The sequence below is a fragment of the Cervus canadensis genome, chromosome 10 (assembly GCF_019320065.1).
Source record: "Cervus canadensis isolate Bull #8, Minnesota chromosome 10, ASM1932006v1, whole genome shotgun sequence".
NCBI classification, from domain to species: Eukaryota; Metazoa; Chordata; class Mammalia; order Artiodactyla; family Cervidae; genus Cervus; species Cervus canadensis.
Window position 1 is genome coordinate 53,558,948 of NC_057395.1, and position 18,233 is coordinate 53,577,180.

An 18,233-nucleotide genomic window follows, 5' to 3' on the forward strand; every position below is an offset into this window, starting at 1 on the left:
AAGTGAGAAATAGATTCAAGGGATTAGATCTGATAGAATGCCTGAGGATCTATGGACAGAGGTTCATGACATTGTATAGGAGGCAGGAATCAAGACCGTCCCCAAGAAAAGAAATACAAAAAGGCAAAGTAGTTGTCTGAGGAGGCCTTACAAATAGCTGTGAAAAGAAGAGAAGCAAAAGGCAAAGGAGAAAAGGAAAAATATACCCATTTGAATGCAGAGTTCCAAAGAATAGCAAGAAGAGATAAGAAAGCCTTCCTCAGTGAACAATGCAAAGAAACAGGAAAACAATAGAATGGGAAAGACTAGAGATCTCTTCAAGAAAATTAGAGATACCAAGGGAACATTTCATGCAAAGATGGGCAACAGTAAAGGACAGAAATGGTATGGACCTAACAGAAGCAGAAGATATTAAGAAGAGGTGGCAAGAATACACAGCAGAACTATAGAAAAAAGATCTTCATGACCCAGATAATCACGATGGTGTGATCACTCACCTAGAGCCAGACATCCTGGAATGTGAAGTCAAGTGGGCCTTAGAAAGCATCACTACGAACAGAGCTAGTGGAGGTGATGGAATGCCAGCTGAGCTATTTCAAATCCTAAAAGATGATGCTGTGAAAGTGCTGCACTCAATATGCCAGCAAATTTGGAAAACTCAGCAGTGTCCACAGGACTGGAAAAGGTCAGTTTTCATTCCAATCTCAAAGAAAGGCAATGCCAAAAAATGCTCAAATTACCACACAGTTGCACCCATCTCACACGCTAGCAAAGTAATGCTCAAAATTCTTCAAGCAAGGCTTCAACAGTATGTGAACCATGAACTTCCAGATGGCAGAAAAACCAGAGATCAAATTGCCAACATCCACTGGATCATCGAAAAAGCAAGAGAGTTCCAGAAAAACATCTACTTCTGCTTTATTGGCTACTCCAAAGTTTTTGACTGTGTGAATCACAGCAAACTGGAAAATTCTGAAAGAGATGGGAATACCAGACCACCTGACTTGCCTCTTGAGAAATCTGTATGCAGGTCAGGAAGCAACAGTTAGAACTGGACATGGAACAACAGACTGGCTCCAAATAGGGAAAGGAATATGTTAAGGCTGTATATTGTCACCCTGCTTATTTAACTTATATGCAGAGTACATCATGAGAAACGCTGGGCTGGATGAAGCACAAACTGGAATCAAGATTGCCGGGAGAAATATCAATAACCTCAGATATGCAGATGACACCACCCTTATGGCAGAAAGTGAAGAAGAACTAAAGAGCTTCTTGATGAAAGTGAAATAAGAGAATGAAAAATTTGGCTTAAAACTCAACATTCAGAAAACTAAGATCATGGCATCTGGTCCCATCACTTCATGGCATATAGATGGGGAAACAATGGAAACGGTGACAGACTTTATTTGTAGGGGGCTCCAAAATCACTGCAGATGGTGACTGCATCCATGAAATTAAAAAGCACTTGCTCCTTGGAAGAAAAGTTATGACCAACCTAGACAGCATATTAAAAAGCAGAAACATTACTTTGCCAACAAAGGTTCATCTAGTCAAAGCTATGGTTTTTCCGGTAGTCATGTATGGATGTGAGAGTTGGACTATAAAGAAAGCTGAGCACCAAAGAATTGATGCTTTTGAACTGTGGTGTTGGAGAAGACTCTTGAGAGTCCCTTGAACTGCAAGGAGATCCAGCCGGTCCATCCTAAAGGAAATCCTGAATATTCATTGGAAGGACTGATGCTGAAGCTGAAACTCCCATACTTTGGCCGCCTGATGCAAAAAACTGACTCATTGGAAAAGACCCCGATCCTGGGAAAGATTGGAGGCAGGAGAAGAAGGGGATAAGATAAAAGGATAAGGTGGTTGGATGGCATCAGCAACTTGATGGACATGAGTTTGAGCAAGCTTTGGGAGTTGGTGATGGACAGGGAAGCCTGGCGTGCTGCAGTCCATGGGGTCGCAAAGAGTCAGACATGACTGAGTGACTGAACTGAACAGACTGCACTTGTATATATATATATATATATATATATATATATATATATATATATATAATGGTATACTACTTAGCCATAAAAAATAATGAAATTTTGCCATTTGCAGCCACATGGATGGACCTGGAGGATATTACGCTAAGTGAAAGAAACTAAGTCTGACAGAGAAGGATACACTGTATGTTATCACTTATATGTGGAATCTAAAAAATGAAACAAACTAGTGAATGTAACAAAAAAGAAGCAGATCCAGATATAGAGAATAAACTAGCAGTTACCAATGGGGAGAAGGAAGTGGGGAGAGGCACTACAGGGGCAGAGGGACCAACCACTAAGTATAAAATAAGTTACACAAACATATTATTCAACACAGGGAATATAGCCAATATTTTATAAAAACTATAAATGGAGCATAAACTTAAAAAATTATAAACAACTATATTGTACACCTTGAAGAAGGAAATGGCAAACCACTCCAGTATTCTTGCCTGGAGAATTCCTTGAACAGAGGAGCCTGGTGGGCAACTGTTCATGGGGTCACAAAGAGTCAGACATGACTGAGTGATTAAACACATATTGTACACCTATAACATATAATATTGTACATCAACTATACTTCAGTAAAAATTAATTAAAGGAAAATGACGTTGAGCTTCCTCCCCATTTGACAGTGAGAGAGCAGGTAGAGTCATGTGACAGATGTGACACCAAAGTCGTTGCACCCTGTGTGTGTGAGGAGCTATGTGGCTTCCCTGCCTTCCTGTGTAAGGTGGGAGGTATGTGGGCACACCCTTGGGGGCTGCAGATGGGCTGAGGGAGGAAGCTCTGGGAGAGGCTTGTGGGGAGAGGGGAAGCTGACATGAAGTGGGTGGTGGGGTTGTGAGTGAGTGTGTGGTGAGGAGGAGGCCTTGTGGAAATAAGCCCCAAGAAAAAGGAATAGAACCCACAGAGAATGGATAAAGAGCAAAAGGTACTTTGTATTAAAAGCAAACTTTGAAGAGAAATAAAGCTACAATCTACCTACCTTTCCATCTATCCATCATCAGCAACCTTGCCACAGTTCCCTAGTCAAGGATAGGATCTGAGCTCCAGAAGCCACCCTCCTGTGACCCCTTCCTCCTAGCTCACCAGGCAGGCCTGTTCTGCTCCTCCTGTGCCCTCCCCTCCCCTTCAGCCCCAGGGGCCACAAATGCCCCCCACCTTTGCCTGTCTGTCTCCTGCCCGGACTTCAACTCTCAGGTCCCAGGTTGCCACCCCAGGGGCCTCCCTCTGGTCCCCAGGCCAAGACTTGGGAGGAGGATCTGGGGGGTTGCTGGGGTTCCTGCTTGCCCACATCAATCTGCTCAACCACAGCAGTCCTCCGGCCTCATCCTGAAATCTGGACCTGGAGGACAGTTGTCACCCTGGTCCCTGGGCTGAGGAGCCTGCAAGGGCAGGCTCCTGCATCCCCACATTATGCCTGTAGGGGGTGCTTCCCACCCACTGTTTAGACCCAAACCTGGGCTCCTGCAGGCAGGGACCCAATGAAGGTGTTTCCTGTTCTCTGGGAACTGGCCCACCCACGGGTGCCAGTTAGGGTGCTTTGAAAAGGAAGTCCAATTCCTCAGACCGGGGACACAAGGAATCACTGTGATGACCCTGGGGATGGCTGTCCTGCCCTCTGGGCCAGCTTCCATGGTCAGCACCCTTCCCTCGTACAGTCCCCACCAGGCCACCCACGGGGCCCAAGGCTCAGTTGCTGGTCACTCCTGACTGGGAGGTTGGCTTCATTTGGGGGCGTTGCCAGATTCAACTTGTAAGAACAGAGGATGCTCAGTCAAATCTGAATTTCAGATAAACAATGGATAACTTTGCAGTATACAAATGCCCCAAACATTGCACAGGATAGACTTATACCCCAAATTATCCACTGTTTGTGTAAAGTTCAAGCTTAACCAGGCATCCCATATTTTATCTGATGATCCGGCTGCCTTTGACTGAGTCATCTTCCAGTCTGCAGCTGCCAGGTCCATGGTGCTCCATTGGCCTCCCACTGAAGTGACTGTAGAGTGAGGGACAGGGTGGCCCTGGCACCATGGGGGGCTCATTAGGATGTGTAAAGGGACTAAGGAAAGCCAAGGGGAGCCAGGCCCTGGCTGCCGGGCCCTTTTACTGTAGGGGCCCAGGGCCCCAGGAAGAGTGCAAGCCATCCTTCTCGAGGGATGGATTCTCAGCTTGTTTGTGCCAGGAAAAGTCACCTGGAAGCCTGTCCACATGTGCTCCTTGAGTCCCTGGGCCTGTGGGAGGGTGTGCAAGTTCTGATGGACCTGGGCTGCTCGATCGGCCTCTCGCCAGCAGCCTTGGCCTCACCTGGGACTTGTCAGCAGTGCAGGCTCTGCCTCCACGTGCATATGCATGCACACACGTGTGCACACACGTGCGCACGCACACACATGCACGTACACACAGCTCCCCCTCCAGAGGTCTCGGAGGGGACCTTGGTGGGAGATGCCACCTGACTGCCTCCATCGCTCCTTCCAGCGAAGTGGAGAATGAACTGAGCTGCTTCTTACCATCTCTGTTTTCTGGTCTCTTGGGAGAAGCGACCGCACACCTCCTGCCTGTTGTGGGATGTGTGCCCGTCACAGCCCGGGGTCACAGCCGGCTGTCATCAGAGCCCGGCCCTGCTGGAATGGTCTTTGTCCAGCGGATGTGTCACGGCTGTGAGAACTGGTCGCCTCACCTATGACAGCAGGGACTAAGCAGACAGGAAGTGGAGGGAGGGTTTCCCGGGCAGTGGCTGTCCCCATCCCTTTGCTATGGGGAAACGAGACGGGCTGGGTATTCCAGGTAAGGGGCCAGGCGGTGTGCTCTATTTCTGTGACAGGAGAGCACCCACCCCCACCTCTTACCTCTCTAAGGGTGCAGCCCCTGGGACAGCACTCATTTTCCCTTCCACTCCCCCTTCCTCCTGTGGTCCCAGGGACCCCTTTGCAGGAGTGTCTTCTGGGGAGGGGATCATGGCTGAGGGTTGCGGGGTTCGAGGTGCGGGGAGGGGGCCTGCCAGGTGCAGAAGGGAAAACAGCTGGGTGTGACTGCTGACAACAGGCTTCATTCTTAGCTTTTCCTGTTACGTAGTCCTACCCCGGGAGGGTGGGCAAGGAGCAGACCTCCTTGATCTCTAGAGGCTGGCATTTCACTGAAGTCAGCTATGAAGACCCCTGTCCCCAAGATGACTCAGAGCCACTTCAGCACTGCGTCTACCCCCCCAGAGGCCCTCCCAATCCCCTCACACTCTGTTCTGTTCTTTTAAATGAGGGTTTCCCACGGCTGATGGTGAGTCAAGCATCATTTTCCACAGTTATTCTCATCTGCTTGGATCTGCTGGAGCCCAGGTACAATTATGACTTCAGACTCACCGCGGGATGGTGATGTGATGATCGCAAGATGCTGTGGAGGCTGCGCTGGGGTGATCAGTCATTTCGGCTCTCAAGTCAGTTTCAGTGGCACTGGCCAGGCCAGAATATATTTAGAAAGATGGCATCTTTCCCCATTAATTCAGTTTCCAGAGGCCAGCTCTGCTTCCTTGTGCACAAACAGAAGAAAGTGATTCTTTGAGTCAACGTGGAGAATGGCTAATGTTGTCTTTGTAAAGGAGTGATTCTTCAACAGCAAGAAGTCACTCTGCATTAAGATCCCTTCTGCTCCACACTTTTTATGGACCTGGGTTCCACAACATCTGGGTCTCAGCCTGGTTTCTGTCCACTTTGAGAAGGGAGGACATGGACTTTGAGGGTCAGGTCATGAGCATGGGCCCTGGGTGGGTATGAACTGCAGCTCAAATATGGACACAGTGCAGGGCAACAAAGAGGTGACCACTGGGTTCATGGATACCCGGCAGGACTGATGCAAAAGGCCTCTCCTGGTGACATCTTGGGACCCAGGGACAAGGACAAAAGATAGGAGTTTAAGAAGAGGCATAGGCCCCTAGAGACTCAGAGCCAGAGTGATGGCCACCTCTGACCATTGATGTTCACAAGGATACTGATGCTAAACTGGAGCCAGCCAGCCTGTGTGTTCTTCAAGCTTGGGGACCAGGTGCTGCCAGCTCAGGGCCTCCCTGGGCACAACAGCTTCTGGAAGGAGGCCATGTGGGGTGCACAAGCCAGATGTGACCCCTGAGGTGAGAGAAGGCGCAGGTGCTTGGTGGGGGGTAGCAATGGACTTGCATCCCTGTCCCAGGCCCAACACAACACCAGGCTTCTCGGAAAATAATGTCTCCATCATCATAACCTTTAGGTGCTGTGGATCAGCATTACCTGGTTAGAATCTCTGTTGACCAAAGAGGAAGTCTTGACTGTGTCATGGAGCAGAAGGCAAAAATCCTGGATCAAATATGTGACGGGATGTGGTGACTAGTGGCAGGGGTGGGCAGAAGGTCTCCAGGCTCCACTGTGCTCTTGAAAGTTCAAAGGTGACCCGGCACTGTCAGGAGCGCCCTGGAGCCGCTTTAGAGGGGACTTCCTTTTTATACACACAACTAGGTATGTTCTTTGTGGTTCCTGGCCTTTCCTCCTGTCTCGAGTTGGAGAACTCCCTTTGCCCTGCTCTGGACCAGCTGCACGCTCGCCTCGGGATGAATGAGAGCTGCCGGGGAGTGGGTGCGGAAGAGGGGGGCCCAGGAAAGAGTGATCGAGTAGGGATGGGAATGACACCGGCGTCAGTGTCCTCCTTTGCCCGTCACCCAAGGAGGCTAGCTACACATAGCCTTCCGTGGAGTGGGTTCTTTTCTCTAGTTGTACCCCCCCCCCCAATGGGAAATAATGTAGTCTCGCTTCCATTGTGGGAGGGTGGGGGTCTTAGCCTTTGGCTAAGGATGTTTGAGAAGAGGCAACCCAAAGCGGTTAATTTCGTACCCCTAATCAGTCATTTCTTTTCTCATGGGGGCTAAAGTGCAAGACAGGCACCTATGCACAAAGAGACCAGAGATTTCCTCGTCTCTTATTTGCTGCTGCTGTTGTTCAGTCGCTCAGGCTTGTCTGATCCTTTGGGACCCCCGTGGATTGCAGCACATCAGGCTTCCCTGTCTTTCACCATCTCTGGGGTTTACTCAAACTCCTGTCCATTGAGTTGGTGATGCTATAAATAACTATTTAGTAACTTCAGTTTGTTGGGTAATTGCTGGGCTGTTGGAATTATGTACAAAGTGTTTGTTTACAGACTTGAGATAATGAATAAAAAGCTGTAGGTCTACTGTTCTTTAGCAGGAAAAGGTTTTGTGCCTATTAGAACGTTTAGTTGTCCGGAAGGGGGACCTCAACTCATTCACATTCGGTTGAGTACTACTTACAAACCAGTTGACTTCTCTGAGCTTGTTAATTCTCCTGCAAAATTCTGTCACTAATACTTTACCCTTCTAGCTTTCAAGATTATTTAGAGCATCACACTTGTGTAAACTACAAAAAAGCCCCAGGAGCTTAGGTTTTGAGTTAATTCTTTTTGTGACATGTATGTTTGGTAACGGGGCTTCCCTGGTGATTCAGCAGTAAAGAATCCGCCTACCAATGGCAAGAGCCGCGCATTCAACCCCTAGATGGGGGAGATCCCTAGATGGGGGAGATTCCCTGGAGAAGGAAATAGCAACCCACTCCAGCATTCTTGCCTGGGAAGAAAAAGAAAAAAAAAAAAAAAGAAAGTTCAAAGGCATCCCATACAGGATGAAAAGTGACACTCTGACCAAGGGAAATGGGGTTGGGGGTGTCAGGAAGAAGCATCTGCCGCAAGTCTACCATTGTTGAGAACGTGTGCAATATTGAAAAATCATGAAATAAAGATGTCAGCAGATTTGAGGTTCTCATGGTCGCCTTGTGTCTTAGCTTGGGCCATGGTAATGCACCCTACACTCTTGGGGTCTTATCCACAACTGATGTTTATTTCTCACAACCCTGGAGCCTGGGGGCCTGAGATCAGGGGGCCGGCACAGGTGGGTTCTGGTGATGCCTCTTCCCAGCTGTACACAAGAATGTTCTCCTGGCATCCTCAAGAGGTGGAGGGGGTGATGGAGCACTCTGGGGTCCATGTTACAAAGGCACTAATGCCATCATGGGGCTCCATCTGTCGGGAGCCGCCTGGAAGTGCCCAGACCGTGACAAGGTCACGGGACGAGAGAGGAACCTGCAAGGCAGCTCTTCCCCTTGGGGTCGCCTGGGGACCCAGTTTGTCCCCTTTCTCTTTCTGTCTTACTGTTGTTGTGCTTTCTACTAAATCTTGGAAATGTAATATGTAGTAATCAGGCCTCCCTGGAATAGCCCAAGCCGAGGGTATGGCTATGGGCAGAAATAAGGAAAAGGCCACAGGCATAGTTTGGCTGCTTGCTTAGAAGATTATAATATTCTAGATTAAAAAAGAGTAGAGGCATTTATATTCAGAAGTAGATGTACTGCTTCAGTTTACTTGCTCTTTGGTCAAGAGGGTTTTCATTGTTGCTATTTCAGTGCTGCTATTTGTCCACTGTTTCCATTCCCTTAACAAACATAGACTATTATGGGTATTTTTGTAGAATTAGAAAATGTGTAACATAGGATTTCAATAGTATAAAAGATTTATATTAACCAGCCTCACTGCCATTACCTCACTATTAACAGAGGTATTTTGCTGCTTTAGAGGTGTTTTCCTGCTTCATAGTTAATCATTGTAGATTGAGGTTTTGTGGTTTCAGGTAAAGAAAAATATCAGGGTTTTCATATGTACTATTCTCAGAAATGTCAAACATGTTTTTGTAACCCTTCCCATGTATTGTTTTATTGTCCAAAGAATTCATACTATATCTGGAATCTATGGAACATTGTCTTTGACAGAGTGAAAATGTTAGGCCATTGAGGCAAGAAGACTATGTACGGGACATTCAAGGAAAAAACCCTGTAATCGAGATTGTTCCAGATGAAGTCATTGGAAAAGATACGAGCGAAAATGTTGATGGAAGTATGAAACAAATATCTGATGTAACATGGGGTGATGGTAAGGGGGAGGCAAGAAAAACAATTCTATATAATCTGAGCTGTTAATAAAAAGAGAGAGTTCTTGCATTGCAACCAGAGTCCCTGCACTTTTCACCGACGCCACTCATCCCTCGGGTATTCCTGGACCCGCTGGGGCTGGACTCCAGCATCCATCCTCATGACCTTATAACACCCAAAGGCCCCACTTCCTAACATGTCACCTTGTGGGTTAGGGTTTCAACACATGAATTTTGGGGGGACACTAACAGACCACAGGTCTTCCCAGGTGGCGCGAGTGGTAAAGAACCTGCTTGCCAATACAGGAGATGTAAGAGATGTGGGTTCGATCCCTGGGTTGGGAAGATCTCCTGGAGGAGGGCATGGCAACCCACTCCAGTATTTTTGCCTGGAGAATCCCAGGGACAGACGAACCTGGTGGGTTACAGTCCAGGGGGTTGTAAAGAGGCAGACACAACTGAAGTGACTTAGCAGGCACATGCTCACTAACAGACCATCGGGACCTGGAAAACCTAGGAGGACACCCTGAGACAGAGCCCTCAGTGGGTACGGGGGGTAACAGGAGGAATCTGAGGACGACCTGGCCCAGCAGTGTCCCAGATAGCAGTGAGAATGCAGTGCTCAGCCAGATGCCACCGGAAGAGGGTGTCACCACGTGATCCTCCCCTCTGCACCTGCTGTGCTGTCTGAACTTGCTTTTTACTTTTATTGAATAATTCAAGTCCATGAAGGCAGTGATCTCAGACAGTCCAGGAGAGGATCCTTAGAGAGACAGAAGCTGAAAAGCAAATGTGGGCAGACACAGCAACCTCGTGGGTCTGGAGGTGGGGGTGGGGTTGGGCAAAACACTCTTATGTGAATCATGCAACTTGAGTTTGGAATTATTTGAAATTTAAAAATATAGAGAGATGGAAGGGGGGAAAAGATAAGTGAAGGAAACCTACCAGCAGTAGGCTTTGTTTCATTTTAAAAAACAGCATTGTGTAATTTCATACATGATCGATTCCTAAATCCTGGACTTTCTAGTACTTCAGAGCAAGCCTTTCTGATTAAACTAATTTCCCAAACCTGCTTTGCGAAAGAAAATTATTTCCATTTCACAGATGGAGGCGGTCAGCATGTGGCAGGGGGAAGGCAGAGGGAAAATGAGAGGACTGTCAGGGCTGACCCCTCAGAGGATCTCATGGGGTCACCAGGGGTCTCCTGGGAGCACTGGGGGATCTCTGAAAGGGCCAGATAGCCCCAGAGATGGGGTGGGGGGACTGTTGGGGTGGGGGCCACTCTGGGATTCTGGGAACTCATGTAGAGATAGGTCCTGGTGCTTCCGGAAGCTTCCAACATTGTTTGGAGAAACGAGGTCATGAAGACCCACCTGTCCCTCCATCTTATACAGGAGGGGGAGGACCCCCGAGCCTCAGCCTGGGCTCCCCAGGGCTCCTGGCAGCAGTGGAACCCACTCTGTGATCCTGGGCAGTCCCTGCCCACTTGGAGCCAGGACAGTGCAGGCTGTGAGTGTGGTTGGTCCCAGGATGGAGCGTAAGGTGGGGGCTGTCCTCAAATAGCCCCATGTTACCCGCCTTATCTGGGGTCCTGGTTAGGACTCCTGCCCGCCTCTGGGCACTCAGCTCCTGCCAGCATCAGTCAGGGCAGCTCCTGGCACATCCGAGGAGGCACAATGCAGGATGGCTGGGATGGCCCCAGCGGGCAGGTTTCCACATACATTCTCAAAGACAGCATTGAGGCTTTGAAAACTCCATGAGAGAGCTCATGCCCATCCCGGCTGGAGGCCTTTCTTCCGTCCTGCATCTTCTCCTTCATTTGTGTGTTGGGGGGCAGCAGAAAGGACCCTAGCTGGCTCAGGTGTCAGGGCTCCCAAAACTGACAGGGAGCAGGGGTGCTGGGGTAGGTGGGGTCCCCTGCTCTCCACCTCTGTCCCTCCAGTCCAGGCCCCCATGCTGGGAGGGGGGGTCACACTGACTGTCACCAGCTGGATCAGCCTCAGCAGGTGGGACGGCTGCCCCCTGGGGAGTGGGTGGGAGGGCTGAGCTACTTCCAGGAAGGGTCCCTATGCAGCTCTCTTCTGAGAACCCCCCATTGCCAGGGCTCCAGTTCTATAACTGGGTCCCAGGGCCCCTGCCCTTCCTTGTCAAGGGCACCCACACACGCCCTCCTTGATCTCAGGTTTGTGTGAGGTTGGGGCAGGGCGGCCGTTCGTGCAGAGCTGGTTAAGTCAGAACAGATGGCAGTGTCAGGCCTTCCCGGGATCGAGGTGAATGCCGGGCTCAGAGCCCAGCATCTCCTGGCGTCGGTCTGTCCAAGCCAGGCGGTGCCCCATTACAGACCCTTTGGCTCCTCCATCTGAGGCTCGGGGTCTGGGAAGTGGAAAGCAGTCCCCCGGTCCCAGGCAGGGTGGTGGGCTGTGTGCCTGTCCCCTCCACGGCAACATGGGCTGCTTCCTGTCTGTGGGGTGCGGGAGCCTGTCTGGCCCCAGCCTCCCTCGCTGTGATGACTGTCCTCGCCAGGGATGCAGGAAGTTGGGCTTTGCCTTTGTCTGAAATCTCCAAGTAATTAAGGAGAATCTACTTTCCGGTCATGGAGCTGGAGGAGAAAGACAGGTATTGCTGTCTTCAGAGGCCTCAGGGAAGCTGTTGGATCTGTCATCCTGGGGAGGCTGGGGGAAGGTGGGGTCCCCGTGGTCTGAGCCTGGACACAGAAGCCCAGTTCCCTGGGTGTACCAGGTGGAGGAGGGGCTCAAGGAAGAAGCCCATCCCTGGCCAGCTGCCCCCATGGCCTTGGTGCTCTGGTGCACTGTGGTTCCTCCCAGTTCCTGAAATTCCTGGCACATCAGCCTGCCCAGCCTGAGACAGTGAGTAGCGATACTGTGACTCCTCTGGGGGAGATTTCAGCACTTGTCATGTTTTCCCAAGAACCTGACACATCACAACTGACTCACGAAGTCCTCAACAGATACAGCCTTCCCTGAGGCCCCACTGGGGGCTGTGGGGGAGGTGCCTCTGTTTCCTGGTCGGGAGCTTCCCCAGAGAAGCAGCCACAAGGGGGAGCCCCCAGACCTGGGGGTGGCTGCAGTGGACGTGGAGCTGCCCCTCTCTCCTGCCTCCTCACCTGGTCCTCCGGCCAGGATGCTGGGGGTGCTCAGTCACCCTGTCCCACCCCCCATCCCCCCCATTCCTCTCCCACTGCATCAGCACCTCCCTGTCCCCCATCCCCTCCCAGCACTTACGTCCCTACCAGGCCCAGCTTTCCCTCCTGCTGTGTCCTGATCTCTGACCTCCCAGCAGACTTAAAAGAAAATGCAGAATTTTTTTATTCATGATTGTTGAATCCAGCTGGTGTGCATCCAGGTTCCCACTGTACACTCTCTCAGCCTTTCTATATGTTTGACATTTTTCATCATAAAGAACTGGAGAATATAAATAGTGTTTCTATGCTGATGAAGATGATTTTTATAAAAACAAAAACAAATAATCACTACATGGCGAAGAACATTCTGGCTACAAAAGTCCATGTGGAGAAACCACCCATTCCCTCTGCCTGGAAGCTTGGTTTTCCATCTGTAATTCCCCTAGTTAAAGAAAAAAAAAAAGCCCAAATGGAAGCCCACTCTGTCTGCTGCTGACCCTTCACTTACTTTTAACACAACCATTGATCATAAATAGGCTCCATTTCAGCCCATATAGATTTGCCTCATTTGGCAAATATTTGCTGAATGCCGGTGATGGGCCAGGTCGGCTCCTACCTGGAGAGGCCAGGGGTGGACTGGGTCCCTCTGCTTGGGTGTCTGAGTGAGGAACACCCCAGATGTGCAGCTGTCCTGCCCCAGGCTTGCTCTGTACACCATGAATGCTAACAGCTGGAGCAGATTTTGCTGCTGCTTGGGTCCTTGGTGCAAGCCCCTGCTCCCCCACCCCTAGATAGGAACTATTGGCATTCCAGCACCATCTCCGAGGGGTCCTTGGTGGAGCCCCCAGGACCCACAGATGTACTCACTCCCCCCCGACCTGCTCCGGGCTCACCCCCAAAGACACCTGGCACCCTTTTCTCCAGCTGCATCCTGGAACTAGCAGGAGTGTGTGTACATGGCCACGTCTTCCCCTGCTGCCCCCTCACTGCTGACTGTGCTGACTCAGGCCTGCCCTGCCCTCCAGCCATCATCCTCGGGAGTGCGGTGGAGAGCAGGGCCTTGCTGGTTTGGGAGCTCAGAGGTGTCCCCTCCCTGCAGATAGGGAGCCAGAGACACTGTCCCATGTCCCTGGTAGCCCCCAATCCAGATTCAGGATGCCACCAGCTCAGGACAAAGCAGGTGACAGCAGATCAGCACCCAGAATCAGTCAGCGGTCCCTGCGGGGAGAGTCCTGGGGTGGCTGAGTCAGCGCCCCATCCGTGGCTGGTGGCCTTGTGGAGACGCAGCCCCTGCAGGCTCACAGGAGAGGGTTAACTCAGGGCTCACGAGCAGGCTGACCTGCACAGCAGGCTCACCACACAGGGTGCAGGGACACATTGCAAAAGTTTCTATAACAGCAAAGAAACGGAAAAGAACGTGGGTATGCAGGAGCTGTAGTGAAGCACACAGCAGGCTGTGTATCAATTCCCTGATTCCCCAGCAGCCATAATGATGACCGTGACATGGCAGCACCAAATAGCATTATTTACCACCTCGTGTTTTGCGAGGCTGACGGTCCCTCTGCTTGGTCCTACAGGCTAAAATCACAGGGTTGCCCGCTGGGCTCCACACGGGAGTCTCTGGGAAGAAGCCAATGCCCTTCATCCAGGCTGGGCTCCTGAGGCCACGCTGGACCCACTTGGGAGTCCAGGAGGCTCCCCTCACCTTAACCTCACCTGCCAAGTGTCTCCGCCTGGGACCTGGCTCCAGGAAGCAAGCCTGTCATGGAGGGACCTGAGCTGCAGAGAGAGGCAGAGGGCTGGGTGCTCACAGAAGGGCCAGCCGGTCACTCATGTCCCTGTGGGGGCTGCCTCCAGGGAGAACCAGAGGGGAAGAAGGCAAGGGCCACGACGTGGTGTCTCTTCATCAGTTTTGCACCTCTTTCCTGCTGCATGGTGTGCATGTACCACCTATTAGAAAAATTGTTCATATATGTATGAAAAAGGTGTGTTTTAAAAATTCATGTCTGACTCTTCTGCAACCTCATCGACTGTAGTTTGTCAGACTCCTTTATTCATGGGATTTCCCAGGCAAGAATTACTGGAATGGGTTGCCATTTCCTTCTCCAGGGCATCTTCCTCATCTAGGGATCAAACTCACTTCTCCTACATCTCCTGTATCGGATTCTTTACCACTGTGCCATGTGGGAAACCCTTGTCACATATAGTTCATCCTAAATCTACTTGGTAATGGGGGTGACTGTCTGTGTTAACTAATTGGCTTTTTCCAAAAGGAAAAAGACACCTCTAGCGTCTCTATAGCAGGAGGTAGTTTGGGGCCAGGTTTCTGCCTCCACAGGGGCTGGGAGAGGGGCGCCATTGTACTTCGTGACTGCATCCAAGACAGAGATCGCTCTAAGCCCCTGAGGAACACAGACTGGGCTGGGAGCTGGCAAGAGGCTTATTCTGCTTTTAAAGAGAGGCTTGTTCCTCTCAAAGGGAAGCATGATATCAAGCTTTCTAAAATAAACACTTGAAGAAGGAGTGGGGGCACTTTTTCCCTGTTTGCACCAGGGAATTTCTGTTTTCTTTTTCAGTGGCTATTCACCCACATAGGGGCCAGCATGAAGGTGTCCGGCTGGCCCTCTGCAGCACGCATGGGCCATGCTGAGATCATGGGGGTGCTCAAGGCACCAGAGGTCCTGACTCTCGTCAGGACACCAGATGGTGTCTGGGGGACCCCAGCCTGCCTCTTCTCCAGCCAGACCACCGCCCCCCCCCCCCCCGCCCCCCAGCCCCAGCTCTGCACAGACTCGGCGCCTGTGAAATGGCTGTGCTGACAGTTCTTTCCTTGGGGGTGCAGCTGGGGTGAATCCACAGGTGCACGGAAGATTCTGTGGTCATGAATGGGCCTAGGATGCACTTGAGGAGGAAGTGGGGCACATGGGGGCAGCAGATAGCCTGCTGCTCAGAGGAGGAGTGGTTGGGGTGGGGGGGTGCCGGCAAGTTTTAGCAGCAAGTGAGCAGTAGGAATGGGGTGTCCTAGGCCAGGCTGGGACCCCTAAAGGTGGGTGGGAGATGGTCAGGATCCTTTGTGGTCACCCTCCTGGTCACAGATGCCATCTTGCTGTGGAAGAATCTGCCTCTTTAGCTTCTTGGGGCCCTGAAGGCTGAGGCCGGGGTATTCTGGCTAGGGTTGGGGTGGGGGAAGGAGACTCGCAATCCCAGGGACCCGAGGGTGGAAAGCGGGCCTTAAAATTCACCCCCTTATACACTGAGATTGGATTCCCGTACCTGATGGTGTCTGGGGGACTCCAGGCCCCTCTCCCACCAGTAAACTAGGACCAGTGAGGGGGCATTTCTTGGCCCTACTGGGACATTCAGCAGTGGCTAGTCCATGCCAAGCAGGCCTGAGAAATGCTGGGTAAGTGCTGCATCCCAGGCCCCCTCCTGGAGCCCTAATGCAGGGGGTTGAAGGACCAGAGAGACAGCTTGTTAGTGGTGTTGGGGCTGCACGGGAGGGGACTGGGCTGAGGACAAGCTGGCCTCCACCCTGAACCCCTGACCAGCAGCTCCCTCCGGGCCAGGTGCACACAGTAGGTGCTTATTAAATGTGTTGAGTGATGGAGACAGGTTCAGACTGGCGTCTCGGCCTTGGGGACCATTCTCAGCTGTGGGGGGTCTGTGTGGGTGGCACTGGGTCTCTTCAGCCCCGGGGTCACCTAGGGTCAGGGGTCTAGGCCATCAGGCAGGAGTCACAGAGCTGCCCCCTAGCCCTGCAGGAGTGCCTCTTTCTAATGTAGACATATGGCCAGGCTGCTCAGAGGAGCCTGGCTGCCGGGAGGAAGGATCAGTGATGAAGGGTAATGTGGGCTGAGAGAAGTGACTGATGAGGATGGACAGCCTGCAGTGCTTGCCACCTTGCTGGCCCAGCTCTCTGCTGGCCTCCCATCCCAGCCCTGCAGGACACCCCTGAAGGGCTGTCCCATCTCTGAGCTCCCAAGGGGTCAGTTGAACTCTGTTGAGACACAGCATGTCCTATGCTTGGACTCTTGGGGACTTATTACCTGCACAGGAGGGTTGCTTTTAGAAACATCTGAATGTCAGAAATTTATTTTAACTTTGTGTTGAAAAAGCCTGGAGGTAACAACCTAGAGGGGTGAGATGGAGAGGGAGGTGAGAGGGATGTTCAAGTAGGAGGGGACATGGGTAAACCTATGACTGATTCATGTTGATGCTTGGTAGAAACCAATGCAATACTGTAAAGCAATTATCCTTCAATTAAAAATAAATAAATTTAATAAAAAAGAAAAGAAAATTGATAACCAACAAGGACCTGCTATATAGCACAGGAAACCCTGCTCAATTTTATGTGGCAGCTTGAATGGGAGGGGAGTTTGGGGGAGAATGGATACATGTATATGTATGGCAGAGTCCTTTTGCGATGCACCTGAAATATCACAACACTGTTAATTAGCTATACTTCAATATAAAATAAAAAGTTAAAAAAATTTTTTAAATAGATTAAATAGAAAAGAAAGAGGGAGTGCTGTGTGCACTGACATGGCTGTGGTCATGTGTGTATGTGCATGTGTATGCACGCACATGCATGTGTGCACATGTGTGTACGAGCATGTGCATGCATATATGTTTGCATGCATGCACACATGCACATGTGTATATGTGCATTTATGTGCAAGTGTGCAAGTGTAAGGATGTGTGCATGTATGTGTATATGTGTGTATGAGGGTGTGCATGAGTGTACACTTGCATGCATATATGTATGCACATGTATATATGTATGTGAGTGTGCACATGTGTGCATGCATGTGCAACTATGTGTGCATGAGTACCTCCATGTATGCACAGTATGTATGTGCATGTCTATGTATGCGTGTATATGTGTGTATGAGAGTGTGCATGTGTATATGTCGGCATGAGTGTATATATGCACATGTGTATATATGTGAGTGTACACACATGGATGTGTGGTGTGCGGGTATGTGTGTATATAAGTATATGCATATGAGCACAGCATGTATGTGCATGTGTGCATGTATGTGTATATGCGAGGACATGCATATGTTTGCATGTGTGTATATGCATGTATGTCTGTATATGTGTGTTATGTGAGGGTGCACATGTGCATATGTTTGCATGTGTGTATGTAAGTGCATGTGTGTGTGTCATGTGCGTGGTGGTGTGTGTTCTCTTCAAGTACCAATGTGTTTATGTGGTTGCACATGGTGGTGCCCTGGGCGGTGTTCTTACCCATCTGCCAACTGTGGTCACCTCCAGGTGGGACAAAGCTGAGGCTTCACTCTATACTTTGTATTTTTTCATATTATTTCAATTTTTCACGAAAGAGTGAATAGCTTTTATAATAAAAGATAAAGGTTTTGCATCTTGAAAGTTAGTGTGTACACAGCAAGCTAGATGGAGTGGGGAGGGCTCCTGTTGGGGAGCAGGTTCAGATACCCTCTGCAGACCTCCCTCCTACTCCATCCAGGGTCCACTTCTCTCCCCAGAGAGCTGAGCTCACATTCCTTGAGGAGTGAAGGGAGGTAGGGTGGGGGACCATATAGAGTCAGGGCCCAGCTGGACCCAGTGCAGATGCCCGCACACTCCTACCCCCACCCCCATCCCCACCCTCACCCGGAGCATTCTTGGCTGTGGCAGGCAGCTCCCTTGGTTTCTTTGTAGCTTTTCTGGGGATCTCTGAGGGTGCTGAGAGCAGAATGAGGGCCCCCGTGTCTCTCTTCACTCCAAAGAGGGGAGGGGAGGTGAGACTGAGGGGCCCAGGTGGTGGTCAGGAAAGCAGTGTCCAGGTGCTGGCCCCCACCCCTGGCCAGAGCCAGACTGCAGGCTGAGAACTGGCAACCTCAGCCGACAAATGAGGCCTGGGAGGCGGAGGCTGGTGCTGGCTGGGTGCATGTGCGAGCATGTGCATGTGAATGGTGGGGGTGCACATGTGTGGTGGGGGGCCCTCCCAGGTGGAGTGCAGTCCTTTCCCAGCCCCTCACTCTGCCTCTCCTTCTTCCCTGACCAGCCCCCCACCTTCCCCTTCTCCCAGTCTCTCCTTCATCAATTCATCCTGGACATGGTTTCCATGGTGTTCTGA